We start from the raw sequence: 16,381 nt of genomic DNA, 5'->3' as shown, positions 1-16,381 counted from the left end.
CTCCTTGTTGGATGGATAATCTGGCTCCATTTGTGATTCCAAAGTGAAGGACTTTTTCAAGTGGCCTGGAAGGAAGCCGCCTGAATTAGCAGCAACCCACAGCCAGTCCTCACTCCTGGACATGGCGCCTCTTTATTTTTTACTGGGATTAAAATGGTATTTATTGCACTAGTTCTCTTTAGTGTGTCTTTCAGCAGCATTTCTGTTTTCTATCTTAACTACTGTCCCTTCTTGCAAGTTGATATTTGGAAACTCGGAAGCCTAGAACTGAAGCTGTTTTCTCTGCTTTCTGTGATCTCATCCCTAACCTAAGGGAATAGTGTGGAATGTCTGCATGATTGAACGGAAGAAGGTCAAGAAGCAGAAGAAAATACTGTAGTTCCATGTGAATTCTAGCGTCTTTTAAAAATTTTTCCATAAAAATGACAATGGGAATTTTGATAGGGATTGCACTGAATCTGTAGATTGCTTTGGATAGGTTTGACATCTTAACAATATCAAGTCTTTTGATCCGTGAGCACTGGATGTCTTTCCTTTTTTTGTGTGTCTTTTCTGTTCCCTTTCGCCAATGTCTAGTACTTTTCAGGGTGTCTTTCTCGCCTTCTTTAAGTTTAAAAAAAAGGAAAAAGAAAATCCTGTGAACAAAAAGCATCAGTTAATATATTAAGCTACGTTTTTATTCAAAGGCTGTGTTATTAGAGGGGCCACAAAGAATCAAGCTGGGAAAGCATCTTGTCCTAAGCCACTGTGTGAGCTTTATCCAGCCCCCTCCCACACTGCTGCCAAATCCCACTTCCTCCCCCTGTCTGCACTCGGAGCCTTTGTTTACAGCATCTACTAGGCTTGGAGTTTCCCTCCCCTATGTCTCCTGCCAAATTCCTACCCATCCCTCAAGGCCCAGCTCAAGTGCCCCTTTAGGTGACGCCTTCCTCAGTCACTGCAGGCAATATATTATGCCTCTGTGATCCCCCTCGGTCCTTTAGCTTCGTGTGATGGTTATTTGTGTGCATGTCTTCTCCCCCCCATAGGATGTAAACTCCCTCAGACTGGGTCCCCCCTATGGCTGGGCTTATCTCTGATGAGGCTTTGATTCATGCAAGTACCCATTTAAGTCCTATGGTAGCAAGCAGCAGAAACAGACTCTGGTGAGCTTACGTGAAAGGTGAGATTTAGTGGAATAATACTGGAATATCAAAGAATTAGCAACACACATGAGCCACTAAGGCTCCAGAAGGGCAGCTCCAGGACCCAGGCATAGCAGCAACGTTCAGAGGCCTCCTCTCCAGAGCCCCACTGGGAGCATGACTCCATTCCTCTGGCCCCAGCCTGTGTGTCTTTAGGTTCCCAGCTTAATGTTCCTGGGAAGAAAAACTTTACTTTTTACTTTTTTAGGCCAGGAGCGCTCCTGGATCATCCATCATGTTGGCCAGGGACAGAGAGTCATGCAATATAGAGGCTGTTGGGACTGCTTCTGTGTACCCAGGGATACAGCCAAGCGGAGAGGGTTGGAATTTCCAGGCTTCAGCAGCTATTCCTGTAGGCACCAGCTGATTTATAATAGTAATAGAAATGAATGGAATAATAGTAATAGAAATTTTGGGCATTATATATATATAAGAGAATTACACACATCTATGTGCCTTCACACATTAGCCAGGTTACAAATCATATCATCATTAAAACATGTTTCTATTTAATTAAAATCAGTGATATCCCTTGAAAAAGTCCTTTTTTGAGCTTATAACAAGATGAATGTCCTCCCTTTCTTATATTAAATTTTGTTTGTTCGAGTTATTTTTTCCCTCTGAACTTGAACTGATCCCATGAACCATTGTCCTAAATGCTGGATAAGTCTTAAATAGATCAACTGCTGAGAGCTGGCCTCTTAATTTCCAAGCCGATTGAGCATGTTCTGGTGTGTCCCGTATGATAGAACCGCATGGAGTTCGTCTGGCCTTGCTTCATGAGGTTCAGCTTGAAAGACCCCTGGGGTGACCTTTTTGGGCAATTCAAACAATCAAGTACTCAAGGGAGAAAGGGAGAGGGGAACTGTCAATGATAGTTTCCAGGTCTGGAGCACCGACTACGTGCCAGATGCGATGCTTCTGCAAGTTAGGCTTCATTTTCCCCATCTTACAGGAGACAGAGGCTCAAAAGGAGTAAGTAACTTTCCCAAAGTACCCACACTCTAGCTTCCAAGTTCTTAAAGCCATATGCTGCCAGTGGATGGTGGAAGGTGTATACGCGTGCCAATGGGCATGTGCAATTGACGCGAATAGGGATAAAGGGCTGAAAAAAAACATTGAAGTAGGGAATGCCCCGGCAGATGAACAGGCATGATCATGTCCCCACACACAGGTCCTGGTGTGGCAGGAGTGCTAGTCATTGTAGACTTTTCCACTTTCTTCGCTCATTTAGGATACAAGTGAAATTCAAGATATCTCTGGCTCTCAGCAAGTCATGCTTGGATGACAAGAAAAAGATGAGCCATGTTGCTGTCTGAGAAGTTGGTACAGGAAGCAGACATCACCGAGGAAATCAGAGCTTCTTTGGGAAAGGTAAGTTCGTGTCTCTTCCCATTACACATACGTTATGATGTGGACAGCTCCTAGGATCATAACCCTATCAGTTTTACTAAGCATCATGTTTTTCTAAAATTATGATCCAGGTGGTGACAATGTGGTCCAGATGCTGCCAGGAGTTGGTTGCAGGCACAACAGGGACATTTCAGACAGGTCAGTGAGTACGCATGTATCTCAGACGAAGGGATTGTCGTCTGTGTCAATATTTGAAGAAGTTCTTCCCAGTGCCTGAAATACTGCCTGGAGAGTGAACTCTTGATTAGCTGACATTCCGTTAACCAGAATTCTCTACAGACTGTCACTTCTGTGCATCTGTTCCCTGAATGAGATTGATGGTTATGATGAAGATGCTGTAGGATTTCAGGGGAGCCTTATAAATCACCCAGGAATGTTTAAATGAGGTTTACCAACATTTTAGGGCTTAATTCACTTTTTTTTCCCTGGGTTTAAATTCTTGAAAATAGGTATTCGGGGGATAAAACATACACGGTGATTCTCCCTAAGCTGCTCAGTGGCAGAACGAACCTCTCCACTTGGTGGGTTTATTTTAATTTGCTCAAGTGTTCAGAAACAAGTCCCAAAGCTCTACTCTTATAATTACAACCAGGAAGATCAAATCGAATTGTAATTGTGAAGTAAATATATGGTGATTCTTGGTAGGAAAACATGGGATTCCCTGTTGTTCATCTTTACTAAGGGGATAAAAACAAAATACAGTTGAGGGTCTGGAAGTACACAGCCTGAATCATTGTACAAAATGTGGAATTTAAGGGTCTGATGTATGGGCTCGGTTGTCACATATCCATCTGAGTGATGCACATTGTTTATATTGATTTCCATATGAATTAAAAAAGAGACACTTGACCATGACTACAAAGATAGGTTAGCAGCAGGAATGATGCTGAAATGATGATGAAATACTGAGTATTAAATCATACCAGGGTGGGGTTGAGAGAGACTGATGAAGTAGTATCCTTGTATCATTGACAAAGGAGAATAAAGAGCAACAATTTGCAACCTCAGGGGTTTGGAAGCATAATCCTGGCTGATTCCCTTACTTTTTTCCCTTTATAAACACTGGAAAATAAATGTGTGCAATAAGATCAGCTACCTCAGTTCATTTGAGTCCCTTGCTATTTCCAGGCCCAGCCAAATGGACTGGAGAGCCAGCAAGGTGGGCCGTAGGAACATCCACAGAGGATCCATATTTTTCTCGAATCCATATTTTTCTCCTGTGTCATTTGAATTAGGGGCATAGACTGAAACTTTAGAGGCTCCAGCCAGGACTTCCAGTTTCCAGTACCACAAGTACCGAGCTTAGAAGGTGCCATTTCATCCAGACAATAAGTGAAAAGCTGAACAGATTGAAATATCAATAATTCTTCTTGGATTTGTAAGAGGGGAAGGATACAGGGCAAACCCCTGCCCAAGACTGGGGAGACAGGTGAATACAGGGTATCATAGAGCACGGACTCCCAAGCAGAAATCACCACAGGATCCAGGGCCTGGGTAGGAAAGCCTGAACTGTAGCTGATTAATTGCTGGAGACTCAGTGTGGACAAGTATGAGAGTTAAAAACTCCTGACTCATTCATAGGGGCTCCCTATAATATTCTGAGATTTATCTCCAGGAGCTTGACCACATTCCCACAACAAATACGGGAGAAAAAAAATCCCCTCAAGGGCTTCTGGCAGAGGAAGGGAAAAAAGAACCTTTGTGAAATGTATCAGAGCACTCTGTTCTTAACAAGCCTGCCCACAGGGAAATTTAGTTAGCTAGAGCCCAACCTGCTGGGGTCTAAGAGCCTAACTGAGTTGGGTGAAGGGAAACACCCAACTCTAGCCCTCTTTAGCCCTCCTATTCTACCTAACGGGAGGAAAAGATACTGAGAAACACTGAACGAACTTCACAGTTCAGAAGGCACAGGCTGACTGAAAGACCTGGAGCTAATCATAGAACAGTGGAACACTTCCCCTCACCCCACACCTCACCACCACCACATTACCCAAGTGCCATTTACAGAAGCTCCTTTTGCCAGGTACATCATGACTGGCTCTCAAGAAAAAAATTACAGGACATACCTAAAGGCCAAAAACACAACTAGAAGAGACAGAACAAGCATCAGAACTAGACATGGCAGAGATGTTGGAATTATCAGGCCAGGAATTTAAACATGATATGGCTAATATGCTAAGGGCTTTAATGGATAAAGTAGACACATGCAAGAGCAAATGGGCAATGTAAGCAGAGAAATAGAAATCCTAAGAAAGAAGCATAAAAAAATGCTGGAGATCAAAAAACTGTACCAGGAATAAAGAATGCCTTGAATGTGCTTATTAATAAACTGGTCACAACGGAGGAAAGAATCTCTGAGCTAGAGGATATATCAGTAGAGGCTCCAGCCAAAAGACTTCTCTTGTGAAGGCCTTGGTTTTCGCTTCTTAAGAGCAGTTAACAATGTATTTCTCTCTAACAGAAGAGTTTGGGGGAATAATTAATAATAAATTATGCAAAGCTAAGCACTAATCATGAAAAGGGTTATCATGATAACCATTTGCTTTAAACACGTACTTCTGGCAAATCACCAGAAAAGTTCCACGCTTTTATCTTGTTTAAATAATGAAGGTTATGCGTGCTCTGATAATGTGAAATAGAGACAATTTCTTTGACAGAAGATTCCTGGAAAAATTATATTTAAAAAGATTAGCTGGTATTTATAAATACAGTACAGTAATGTAAATGTATTTTCTCTTATGACTTTTTAAATAACATTTTCTTTTCTCTAGCTTCAGTGTAAGAATACTGTACATAATACATATAACATACACAGTATGTGTTAACCAACTGCTTATGTTATCATAAGGTTTCCAGTCAATAGTAGAATATTAGTAGTTAAGTTTTTGGGGGGTCAAAAGTTACATGCAAATTTCGACTGCACAGGGGTCAGCATTTCTAGCCCCATGTTGTTCAAGGGTCAACTGTATTAGAAAAGGAAAAAGGTCTTAAATCAATAAACTTTCTCCTTAGGAAACTAGAAAACAAGAGCAAAATTAAAACTAAGCAGAAGAAAAGAAATAATAAAGTGCAGAAATTAATGAAATCAAAAACAGAAAAAGAAAATCAGTGAAACAAAAGCTTGTTTTTTGAAAGAACGATAAAATTGATAAGCCTCACCTGAAACTAATATAGCATTGTGTGTCAACTATACCTCAATAAAAATTAAATTAAATTAAATTAAAATTTTAAAAAATGGATAAGCCTCAAGCAAGACTGAAAAAAAAAAAAAAGAAGAAAGGAAGGAAGCAGGGTAGGAAGGAAGGAAGGAGAAACAAATTACTATTATCAAAATTGAAGGAGGGGAAGTCATTACAAGCCTCATAGTCATTAAATCACTACAAGTCTCATAGACGTTAAAAGGATAATAAGCAACTTAAAAAAATAAATAAAAGGATAATAAGCAATGCTATAAACAACTCTCACATATAAATTCAACAACTTAGATTAAATGGAATAATTTCTCAAAAAACATAAACTACCAAAACTCAACTATCATGAGCTTGATAACCTGAGTAGTACTGTATCTGATTTAAAAATAAATTTTTAGTTAAAGGCCTCCTCAAAAAGACATCTGCCCAGATGGTTTCATGGGTGAATTCTATCAAATATTTTAAAAAAGAAATAACATTAATTCTACACACTCTCTTCCAAAAAATGAAAGAGGAGGAAATATTTTCCAACTCATTTTATGAAACCAACATTACCTTAATACTAAAACCAGGGAAAGACAATACAAGAAAATTATAGACCATTATTCCTCATGAACGTAGACACAACATTCTCCACAAAATATTCATTGACAAAATCAAAGCCAGCAATGTATTAAAAAGAACAATATATCAAGACAAATGCAGTTTGTCCCTAGAATACGAGGCTAGTGCAATATTAAAAAAATCAAAGTAATCCATAACTTAACAGTCTAAAGAAGAAAAAAACACGATTGTATTAATTTTTGCAGAAAAAGCATTTGACAAACTTCAACGTCTGTTCATAGTAAAAACTCTCAGCACACTAAGAATAAAAGGAAACACCTTCAATTTGATAAAGGGTATTCTTCAAACACCTACGGCTAATACCATACTCATTAGTGAAAGACTGAATACTTCCCCCTAAGATTAAGACAAGGATATCCATTTTCATCATCTAAATGTCCTTCAACTAATGAATGAATAACAAACTGTGGTAGATGAAATACCACTCAGCTATAAAAAGGAACAAACTATTGATACATAAAACAAGTTGGATGAATCTCAAAGACATTATGCTTAGGCAAAGAAAGCTAGTCTCAGAAATTTACTACTGTATGATCCCATTTATTTGATATCCTCAAAAGACAAAACAAAAGTGCTGAACGACAGATCAGAGGTTGCCTGGAGTTATAGGTGGGGGAAGGGATGACTACCAAAGTGTAGTATTTGTTGATTTATTCAGTTAATGGAACTACTCTGTATGGTGGTGATGGTGATGGTGGTTATGTAAATCTATACATGTGTTAAAATTGGTAGAAATGTACAAGAAAAAAAAATCCCTGAGAAATCATTTAGGCCACCTGCATTTTTTTCAAGTAAGACTAATATGTAAACTATCTCAACTAAAATATGTTGGTGGAGAAGGTTCCACAGTCTCTCTTGGTGACAGTTCTAGCTAGGATCAGCCAGCATCCCTTTCCCCACCTCCTTTAGATTTCCTTCCTGTCATCTGTCTCTTGGTATGTTCACCTTTAAGCCTGCTCCCAGTTAATGTGGTCATGTCAACACTCGATGTGAGTCAGTGAGTTACCTGTCCTGAGCTGTTGGAATTTTGTCTTTAGTCTAAATATTAAATAAAAGTTTATTTCTCCTGTAGGGGAATTTCAGACACATATGAGCAGGAAGGAGTTATTTCAGGGGCATTCTTCCATCTGAAATCACTTATTTAGGAAGCTGCCAATTTGCCCATGGATAATATTGGCCCTATTGATGGCTGTTTGAGAACCTTCTGTTGTTCTCAGTGTTGGATTCAAACTAAGGCTCTTTTACCTCATGTCACAAAATGGCAGCCACTGGAAATCAAGGCTCCATGCTTCCTCATTCATGTTCAGCAGGAGAGAGAGCATTAACCTGTCTTTTTTTTTCAGAGAGAGAGAGAGAGCACATGCAGGGGTAGAGGGAGAGGGGAAGAGAGAGAATCTTAAACTGAGCATGGAGCCTGATGCGGGGCTCGATCTCTCCACCCTGAGTTGAAATCAAGAGTTGGACACTTAACCGACTAAGCCACCGAGGCCCCCCTAGCCTATCCTTTAACAATGGAATATACTTATTCTTTTCAGGAGACCCTAGAACAGACAGTCACCTCTAAACCAAGAACTATTACCTAGGGAAATAATGGGCTGAATGGCTTGGACTAAATCACCAGATGGGAAATGTCCCCACAGTCTCTTCATCAGTAGATAGATTTTGGAGCCTCCCAGACCTGGGTCCTAATCCTGGCTCTCACCTAGCTATTTAAAAGCTGGTAATTTTCTGTTTAAAATATGTTTTTGGAAGTTATATGTAAAGCATTTGGTAGCTAGGAGGCACTCCGTTAATGATAATGTAATGACTCTCCCGAGACCAGCTCAGTCAGCTGCCAAGAACAGAAAGCAGCACAGTGAAGAGCACAAATGTGAAGGAGAAACAATGCTGGGACATGCACAGTGGAACTTAAATGGGAAAAGTAAGATATTTCCAATTCATTATTCTCTAAGGTGAAACTTAAGGCAAATATTTTTAGCCCACTTAGTCTCTGAAATTTTTTAACAACCCCTACTGTACAAAACAGCTTAGATAAGTTGTTTTTGTTTTTTGGGGGTCCACTCATATGTGTGGACTTTAGTAGGGGGATCTTGAAAGTAGTGAGTCACAGAAATCTGCATAAATAAGGAGACTAGCATTTTATTTCTTGAACCTTAAGGTAAAAATAAAAACGTTCTATAGCATGGTTTCTAACCTTGGCTGCTCATTTGAATCATCTGGGGGAGCTTTTGAAAGCCCTGAGTGCCGGGCCACATCCCAGACCAGTCATATCAGAATCTCAGAATGGGAGCCAGGTGGTTACTCTGTGCAGCCACGATTGAAGGCTAGTGCTCTCCAGGTACGTGGTGCTTTGTGCCCATCATTTAAGAGCTTCCATTGTAGTCATGGAGGTGGTATTATTCTCTCACCTGCTGAAGGCTTAAAACCACACCCTACTGGGAACCTGAGAAAATATAGCCACATAGAGTTTTCAGGTGATCTTGAGAGAACTGAATTAATATATCTCTGCTTTGGCTGAATAACTTAGTATTTTCTGCCCAGTAGGAGTTCCATTACTTTTTCTATGACTTTTTTCTGTTTGCCACCTGTGAATTTTACATCCCCAGAGTTGAATAAAACAGAAAGCCCTATGATTCAAATAAACATTTGTAAAACAAAGAAACAGTCACTCTAGCAAAGTCAGGGAAAAGAGGTGTGGAAAGTAATTAGTCATCAATATTTAATTTCAAATTGAGAGCCTCACTCCCTCACTCACTGTTTTCCTGGAGGGAATGTGTGTCTTAATTTAAATATGCCAAGATAATTCAGGTCTGCCTTTGTTATTGTGAATTTAAATAACAGCAGGATAAGCCTGCCACTGCTAACTTTCTCACTGTCACCTCTTCCCTGGAAGCCCATTTTGAGATTTAACAAATTCATGTCTTTTTAAGTAATTTCTATTAGTGCATTTTAGTCAATGGATCCTTAAACAGTTTGTTAAATTATGGGACCAGTTTAATAATTACCTGCTACAATGATGATGAATGTAGCTACAGTGATGATGTGTTCTGATGAATAAAGTTATTACAGGAGAAACGGCATTTTTTAAATTAACATATAATGTATTATTTGTTTAGGGGTACAGGTCTGTGATTCATCAGTCTTACACAATTCACAGCGCTCACCATAGCACATACCCTCCCCAATGTCCATCACCCAGCCACCCTATCCCTCCCACCCCCCTCCACTCCAGCAACCCTCAGTTTGTTTCCTGAGATTAAGAGTCTCTTATGGTTTGTCTCCCTCTCTGGTTTCGTCTTGTTTCATTTTTCCCTCCCTTCCCCTATGATCCTCTCTCTTGTTTTGCAAATTCACCATATCAGTGAGATCATATGATAATTGTCTTTCTCTGATTGACTTATTTTGCTTAGCATAACACCTTCTAGTTCTATCCACGTCGTTGCAAATGGCAAGATCTCAGTTTTTTTGATGGCTGTGAGAAATGGCATTTCTATAGAGTTGCCCAAACCATTTCAAAATGTTTTATCTAAGAAAAGAAGGATATTATTGAGAAAATACTGTGATACAAGAAAAAACTTAAGCAGCAGAAAGGAATCATCAGTGGATGCTAAAGTTGAAAAATTGATGAGAAACTGGGTATTTAAATATTCTCAAAGTAACTTCCCATAAATTCTTTATTAATTCCAAGGAAAAAGCAGCAACATTACAGTGGAAAAAACCTGGCAGACAACACCTAAACTAAGTAATCAAAGATAACACAAGTAAAGGAACAAATATAAATCATGTGCCTCCCGGTTTGATGTGCTGAGAAGAACATGACATCGCTTCTGTGGTATTCCTACCCAAAATGCGTAACTGAAATCAAATCATGAGGAAACATCAGGCAGACTCAAATTAAGGGGTACCCTACAAAATAAATAACCAGTACTTATCAAAACTGTTGAGTTCATGAAAGATTAAAGGAGTCTAAAGAGATATGGACTGGATTTTTTTCTTTTTGCTGTGAAGGACCTTAGTGGGAAAAATAGTAAATTTGTGTAAGTATTGTATATTATAGAGAATAATATAGTATCAATGATAATTTCCTGATTTTGGTAATTTGTACTGTGGTTATATAAAAGAATGTCCTTATTTTTAGAAAAACACAACTTGAACTATTTAGGAGTAAAGGAAAAAGCATGTCTAATAACTTAGTTTCAGATGTTCATGAAAACATATCTCTCTATATAATATACGTACATACATATGTATATATGTGTATTTGTGTATATATATGCATATATAGAGAGAATGATAAAGAAATTGGTAAATATCAATATTTTGAGAATCTGGATGAAGGGTATTGAGACATTCTTTGTAAATTTTTTTGCTATTTTTTATGACTGCAATTATTTCAAAGTAAAACGTTAAGGGGTGCCTGGGTGGCTCAGTTGGTTAAGCAACTGCCTTCGGCTCAGGTCATGATCCTGGAGTCCCAGGATCGAGTCCTGCATCAGGCTCCCTGCTCAGCAGGGAGTGTGCTTCTCCCTCTGACCATCCCCCCTCCCATGCTCTCTCTCTCTCTATCTCATTCTCTCTCTCAAATAAATAAACAAAATCTTTAAAAAAAAAAAAAGTAAAACGTTAAAAAATAATGGAGGCAGAAATCTCTATACTTAAGGGCAGATCGATGGGAAGGCATGGGGGCAAACCCTATAATTCTTAGCCATCTGGCACATCTGGGGAGTGTAGGAAGGTCTTGTTGAGTTGGGAAGGATGGTAAGAGGAAAGCTCAACCAGTGCACAATGGAAGCTCATGTGTGTAAATCTTCTTTTGATTTAGGAATCAAGGCTCTGAGGTTTTGTGCAATTCCCTGGGCATTTCAGAAATATGAACTTGAGCGGCTGCAACCATTTTTATTCCATACCTCCAACATTTTGAGTTAAAAGAAAACATATGGATTTTTTTTCTAACACATCCTGTTTAGATTGTATCAGTTGAAATAGGATTTTGACACTGTGAATTATATAAGGTGTTTGGACCTTTAGAAATAATGTCATTTGCTGTTGTAATTACTTGCAAACAACCGTGTAAATGAGTACTAGATTCAATCAGTAAAAATGTTTTACTGGCCAGTCATGGTCCATAGAAATATACTTATGATAAAATGAATGAAATTACTGTTCTCTTCTACATGTCCAAAATATATTTTTATCCACTTCTAGAGGTGAGTAGTTATTTCTGTGCCTGAATTATTTTTCTAGATGCTTAGGTAAGTTCATGCCATAGAATTGACCCTAAAATCTGTTGGGAGATGTTATCTTAAACGTGCATTTCTTTCAATTGCCTTAGAGCCTGTAGGGATCAGTTTCTGGGTAAAATAGGTCTCTATCCAGCAGGAAAGTGATTCAGCTGCTGATAAATTGCACATTGATTGCAGCACCTGCATGTTCCCTTGACTCTTTATATATCTGTATTCCCCTATCACATCTTTCTCATCTATTCACAGCTGGTAACATCACGCCAAGCTTTGTACATAAGAGTCAGATTCATGACTGAGAATATTTGGTTTAATAAATATTTGTTGCCTTCTATGTGCTTGGCACTGTGCTAATTTATATAAAGTGTGTTTATATTAAAAATCATTTAAAATGGAAAAGAAGAAATATTTATACCTAGAATGTTAAGTTATTTGTGCCAGCTTCAGTAGACAGAAGGGGAAGATACTTGCCAAGTCTGACAGAGCAGTTTCCATCCAATGAATGGAAGGCAGGAGGGGGGTTTACATGAAGCAGAGAAGGGAAATAGAGTGTGTAGTCCAATATTGTCACCAACCCCAACCGGTGTTGGGTTGGGGGGGTGAGTGCGAAGAAAGAGAAAGAATAGTGCTTCCCATGGACAGTAAAGATATAAAAATATTTTTTTTTGGCAAAAGACAAAACTTATTTGACTAAGGATATTCTCAAAGAGTTAAAGTAAGGGAAGCAAGTCGCATATCCAACCCCACAGTCACCAACAGAAGAGAGTAGACACGTTAGAGAGAATCCTTGGACGCTTTGCTAAAACGCAAAACTTGAAATCTTCTTTGCTTGGAGAAAAGGTCTGATAGCCACCATCTCCCACTCTCACCCCGGTATCTAAATTATGGAGGGTGTTAAAGCAGGAACTAGAGGCAAATGGGCGCCCCAAACAGCAGACGTTGAAGCCAAGTCATGAGATTAAACATGAGAGTCGCCTCTCAGCTCTGTTGAAACTCCAGCAAGATAAATGAGAAATGCGTTCAGAGAAAAAGGAGAATTATTAGCCTTCCTGTTGCTATAACATCAGGCATACAGGCCGTGTACTTTCTGGGTAATTCTTCATGTCTTAAAAACAACAAACAAAAAACAGCTCGGGGCTACTGTGCCATCAGAAAATTATACTTAAACTATGTAATATGTGATTACTGAAAGCTCTCATGGCCATGAGCAGAGCCAGCATTTGTTTATAGCATCTTTAGTAGTAATGTATTTTTCCATGTTTGTCACAATTTACTGTCATATGGCAATGCAGTTTTGATAAAGGTAAACATACTGTTTCGTCCACAAGAAGGCTTTACCAGTGGAGTTAGGATTGCTGAGTAGAACTCTAAAATTACTCATGCACAGAACTATTGCATCAGTGTAGCCAGAATGCTAACCCGCTCACCTGGAAAACGGACATTACCTTGGGCGGAAAGTCCTTCTGCGGCGGCAAGGATGCACCTTTTTCTCATTTCAGCATTCTTTTCCATTTAGCTTTAGTGCCCCTATCTTTGAAAAGCTCTCTTAATTTATTTTTAAATCACCAAATATAATGACTTTAAATACTTCACCCAGAGTTGTTTTGTCCCCAGTCCCATACAATTTCCATATGTACGTACATTTTGTGGTGAACAGCTAAATGCAAACTTTAGTTAGGGGGCAGTCTGTGGTGCTGCAAGGGGAACTTTCTTTCCTCACTGATTAAGGAGTCAAGTGCTTTTCTCTTCGCAACCGAAGTACCACTAGCTCCATCCAAGCTGCCCCAGGAGTTTGTCCCGTATGACCTGGGACTCAATACGGCAGAGGGGATATGTTAGGATGGAGGCTCTGATGATGGAGGCTCGGCCTCCTGAGAAAAACCCAGGCCCTTGTGAAGAAACTGGCTAACTCTCTCCCTAAAATGGCTATCCTTTATCCTATTGATTGCCTATAAAAAAATGTTTAAATCAAATTCCATTTTTTAAGTTTATTGTTTACTTATTTTTTCCCTCAAGTTTAATTTTTTGGTAAATGAAAAAAATATATATGTATTTGCTGCATACTAAAACAAATCAGAGATGGTTTGGATACATTCCCACTCCTTTGAGTTAGTGTAATAAAATTCTTCCCTCATGATCAAACAAAAACACAAGCACAGGGTGATTTTTTTCCCCTCCAGATTTAAACAATCCTATATATATCACACTGTAACATGTTTCTTTTGTGTATCAGTATTTCATGTATAGTTTCTACTTATAGCTGGAGCTCATTTAAAAAAAAAAATAGCTGCCTAATATTCTATACTCTATATTATATACCATAATTAATCTCCCATTTCTCTTTGATGGACATTCAGTTTCCATTCTTCTGCCAACACAGTGTTGTTAGTAAACATCCTTGTGCATAAATTCCTACATTCTCCTACTTTATTTCTTTCTGTTAGATTCTGCAAAATGGGATTGCTGAGTCAATAAGAACGAATACTCTATTTTTTAAAGATATATTTATTAATTTGAGAGAGAGTGCGAGCAGGACGAGGGGCAGAGGGAGAACCTTCAAGCGGTCTTGCTGTTGAGTGTGGAGCCCGACACAGGGCTTGACCCCGCGATCCATGAGATCCCGACACAGGGCTTGATCCCGCGATCCATGAGATCATGACCTGAGCCAGAAGCAAGAGTCGGACACTTAACTGACTGAGCCACCCAGGTGCCCCTGAATACTTTAAGTATTAGTAGATACCTTATCAGTTTTCCCCAAAACATAAAAATTCAACTTCAACCAGCAAGCTGTGAAAGTATTTGACTTCCCATATCCTTGAAATCATTGGCTCATATTACTCAATTACATTTTATCTAAGTCTGAGGCAGGAAATGTACCAGGTGAGCTTGGAACATCTTTGTGTGCCCAAACACAAGGACGCTTTCGGAGACTGATGGTGTTCTGGCAAGGAGTCACATAAACTGGTCTGGAGGGTCTCCCACCAACAAAACTGGGACAGTTGAAGCATCAAAAAGAATAATAACTGTATAATGGATTGAATAACACCATATTGCAACACGCCATATATAAAATATGTTTTTTCTTCAATTTCCTTCATCAAAAGACCACCAGGAACATCTGTAACTGAATAAATTGAATTTCTTTTCCTCACTCATTATAGCAAGGGAGAATGTATACCATGAAGAAGGGGGTTGCACTGAAGAAGGCATCTCCATAAAAGGGTGTTAGAAGGAACTTATTCTGGGATTTGGACTTTGGTTGGGTAATTTGTGGGAGAACCTAAGGAAGCAGAAATTTATTCTAGATTGAGTGTTGTCAGAAAGTATTGTCAGAAATCATTCTAGATGATTGAATACCTTAGTAAATGTTATCTATAGGGAGAGCAGAATGGAGCAAAGATAAAGCTGAAATTGCTAAAGAAACAGGTCACTTGTATTAGCTGAGAGAAGAGAGTGGTATTTTGCGGGTTGCAAAGTGACTTTGTCTGAAGTGGGTGCTCTCTGAGATTGTCTGTGTCCAACAGGAGAACACCATGGCTTAGCTGTAAGCATTAGATCAATCTGTAATAACTGAGGACGAGTTATAAATGTCAGATAATTCTTGGACATCAGGAACTGCTGATTTTCTAGATAGATAGGTAGGAAGGTAGGTAAGTAAGTAGATTGATATGCAAAAAGAGAAAGCCAATTTGTTTGTTTTTTCTTTAAAGTAAGAAAAGAGGAAGTTATATGTGGAGGTAGTTCCTAGCCCTACTTCTTCCTCTGAAAATTGGTTATGAAGCAGAAGGAATTAATGACTTATCCTGCCTTTTCAGTATGAACTGTATGTCAGAATAACCCCAATAGCTCCTTAATAATGAAGGATAGCTCTTCTTAGAGAGTAATGCCAGCTATTAAATGTTGAATAGATGATAAAACTAGAAAATTGCCATCTTTCAACCCATAATGAAAACAATTCATTCAAGCTAAGATTATCAGTGGATGCCAAAGCAATTAGGGGAAAGATGAATGGGAAACTGGATATTTACATGTCACTGGGACATCATCTCACAAATTACATACTGGTCATAACTGGGAAAACACAAGGTTACAGCATAGGATCAGGTTACTGCTGCCCTGAACCAATGCATAATCCTAGAACCAGTAACAGTTGACACCAGACATCATTTGCACACTGATGTGGTACACTAGGGCCAGCGCACAGCGTCATCTGTGAAGACTTCTTGTCTGAAATACAGGGAAAAACATAAGGAAAACTGCAAGGAAGTAACCCAGGAGATTGGACGTTATAGAATTCAGCTGGCGCAGCCCCTAACAAATCACTACCATAGAAATAAAGATGGGGTGAGGATTCCATTCCAGAGTCAGAGATTCCTCAGAGACAAAACAACCAAATGCAATTAGTGATCCTCGACTGAGTTACACTTTGGGCAAACGAGCTGTAAAAGACATTTTAGGGTCAACTGGGTAAATTAGAATATAGGCTGGGTGATAGAGACTATGAAAGAATTACTGCTAATTCTGTTAGTTGAAATGGCATTGTGATTATTTAGGAAAACGTCCTCTAAAAGGGACATGCTGAAGTATTTAGGGAGAAACAGCATGATATCTTCAATGAAAGATACTTCATCAAAAAGCAAATAGATTAAGGAATGTAGCAAAATAGTAATAATTATTAAATCTAGGCAATGGACATAGATGTTCATTATACTATTCCCTCTAACTTTTA

General features: G+C 38.9%; 1 long non-coding RNA gene across 1 annotated transcript; it reads left to right on the top strand.

The window, feature by feature from the left end:
- The first annotated feature begins 2,286 nt into the window (after positions 1-2,286).
- LOC116630958 lies at positions 2,287-10,184 on the top strand. The gene is made up of 3 exons (XR_004299053.1): positions 2,287-2,558; positions 2,669-2,735; positions 10,101-10,184. It is a non-coding gene; the product is annotated as an uncharacterized LOC116630958 (long non-coding RNA).
- Positions 10,185-16,381: the final 6,197 nt, after the last annotated feature.

Source organism: Phoca vitulina, unplaced genomic scaffold (genome assembly GCF_004348235.1).
Source record: "Phoca vitulina isolate PV1807 unplaced genomic scaffold, GSC_HSeal_1.0 scaffold4, whole genome shotgun sequence".
Classification (NCBI taxonomy): domain Eukaryota; kingdom Metazoa; phylum Chordata; class Mammalia; order Carnivora; family Phocidae; genus Phoca; species Phoca vitulina.
This window is presented reverse-complemented; position numbering and strand designations above follow the sequence as displayed.